The sequence below is a fragment of the Orycteropus afer genome, unplaced genomic scaffold (genome assembly GCF_000298275.1).
Source record: "Orycteropus afer afer isolate SDZICR_OR568_19922 unplaced genomic scaffold, OryAfe1.0 scaffold00026, whole genome shotgun sequence".
NCBI classification, from domain to species: domain Eukaryota; kingdom Metazoa; phylum Chordata; class Mammalia; order Tubulidentata; family Orycteropodidae; genus Orycteropus; species Orycteropus afer.
This window is the reverse complement of record NW_006921613.1, coordinates 6,184,771-6,187,575: the sequence shown is the minus strand read 5'-3', so window position 1 is coordinate 6,187,575 and position 2,805 is coordinate 6,184,771.

The window sequence follows — 2,805 nt, the reverse complement described above, 5'->3', positions numbered from 1 at the left end:
GGGCAATCCTACTTCCGTAGTGATACTGCCTCGGAAACCCAAGGAGGGGTCGCTATGAGTCGGGGCCGACTCGACGGCACATAACAACAACAACAACAACTGACTAGGAGGAGTGTCTTCAGAAACCACATATCTGACAAGAATCTAGTAACCAAAATATATATAAATCTTCACTTTAATAACAAAAAGATAAATAACCCAATCATAAAATGGGCAAAGAAATTCAATAGACATAAACACTTGAAAAGATTCTCAGTGTCATGAGCCATCAAAAAAAACCTCACTGCCTTCGGGTCAGTTTGCCATTTGTTGTTGTTGTTGTTGTGTGCCGTCGAGTCGGCCCCGACTCATAGCGACCCCTCCTTGGATTTCCGAGGCAGTATCACTACGGAAGTAGGATTGCCCAACCTTCCTTCCGAGGAGTGGCTGGTGGGTTTGAACCGTCAGCCTTCTGGTTAGCAAGCAAGTGACTTAGCCACTATGCTACCAGAGCTCCCCAGTTTGCCATTAGAGAGAGGCAAATCAAAACTGCAATGAGATACCATTACGCTCCCACTAGGATGGCTAAGATGAAAAACAAAACAGAAAATAGCAAATGTTGGTGAAGATGTGGAGACATTGGAACCTGTATCCGTTGCTGGTGGGAATGCAAAATGGTCATAGTCCTGCCACTGTGGAAAAACAGTATGGTAGTTCCTCAAAAATACTAAAAATAGAACTCCCATAGACCCTAGCAATTCCAGTCCTAGCTATATATCCAGAAGACTTGAAAGCAGAGATTCAAAGAGATGTGTACACCAGTACTCATTACAAAACTATTCATAATAACCAAAAGGGGAAACAACCTAAATGTCCATCAGTGGATGAATGGATAAACAAAATGTGGTCCATGCATACAATTGAATACTCCTTAGCCAGTAGGAGAGATAAAGTCTTGATATATGCTCTACAGTATGGATGGTACGTAGAGACATTATGCTGAGCAAGATCAGTCAGTCACAAAAGGACAAATATTGGATGACTTCCTTTATATAAAAAGATGAGAAATGACAAATGTTGTTTATTAGTGGTTACCAGGAATGAGAGGAAAGGAGGGAAGGGGGATTAAAGATAAAGGAAAAATTGGATTGACTTAAGGGTGGAGATGCATAGCCAATTGTAACAGCTGTCAATAAGTTCACCTATAAAAGCTGAATTGCCAACATTGTGTGATAGATATATTTATAACAGTTAACAACAACAAAAGAGTAGCTCATGAGGCTGCTTTTGTACACCAACTATTTCATGGAATTTGATTCCTTGGTTGGAGGTTTAGGGTCATGATTTCATGGGACATCACATTTAATTTGCCTAATAACGTATTTAGTGTTTCTGGCCTACCTGTGTTTGTTGCATAATGCCTGGGATCTTAAAACCTTGCAAGCGGTCATCCAAAGCACAAGATTGGTCTCTATTCTCTGGAGCAACAAAGGAAGAAGGAGAGCCAGGAATAGGAATGTGTGGCTAATTGCCCCCACGCCATGAGCCCAGAACTGGCTGCTGTCCAGCTAACATTACTGAACATTTTGATTAAAGATTCTATAGAAGAATCTGATCAAAAGGGGGGAAATGCAGACAGAATTTCAAATTCTCAGGGCCTGTAGACATTCTGGAGCCATGGAGGGTGGAGGAACCCCTGAAACTGTTGCCCTGAAATCAGCTTTAAACCTTAACTAAAAATATCCCCTGATGTCTTCTTAAAACCAAGCAGTAGTTTAGCTTAACTAGTACGGAACGCCTGCCTTGAGCATTATACTCTTTCAAGAAATGTCTATATGGGATAAAATTGTCAACAGTAACTTGAAAGATTAGATGGGAACCTTAGAGGGCAGTGACTTCTGTTAATGAGGGAGGAACAACTCAAAAAAGGGTGACAATGGTTGTACAACTCAAAAAATGTAATCATTGTCACTGAATTGTACACATGGCAACTGTCAAATTAATGTAAGTTTTGCTGTATATATTCTCAACAACAACAAAATAAAATTTAGGAAAAAAAGTACTGCTAACATGCAACCACTTGTTAACATTGAAGCACTTACCGAGGAAGATCAAAGACTTAAGTCTTAAGTATGGATTACACCTCAACATACGGAAAACAAAAATCCTCACAAGTACCAGTGAGCAGCATCACAATAAATGGAGAAAAGATTGAAATTTTCAGGGGTTTCATTTTACTTGGATCCACAGTCAGTGCCCATGGAAGCTGTTGTATTTGTTATCTGCTGTTGAGTTGGACCCAACTGCTAGCGACCCCTCCTTGGGTTTCCAGAAGACCTTAGTAACAAAAAAGACATTTTCCTAGGGTGTAATCTCCCTCCACACTATTACTAGACATTTTGCTGGAGCTTCATTCCTCTTCCATTCACCTGATGTGTGGCTTTTGGGACATAAAACTGTTAGAACTCCAGCCTGTCATCTGACCTATGGATTGTAGTGCCTAAGGAATTTGACTGCTAACCAGAAGGCTGGAGGTTCCAAACCACCAGCCACTCCTCGGAAGGAAGATGGGGCAATCTACTTCCGTAGTGATACTGCCTCGGAAACCCAAGGAGGGGTTGCTACTCAACGGCAGTGAGTTTGGTTTTTTTGGTTTTATATACTCACTGCTGTCAAGTCGAACCCAACTCATAGTGACCCCTCCTTGGGTTTCCGAGGCGGTATCTACTATGGAAATAGATTACCCAACCCTCCTTCTGAGGAGTGGCTGGTGGGTTTGAACCTCCAGCCTTCTGGTTAGCAGTCAAATGTTGTTGTTGTTGTCAT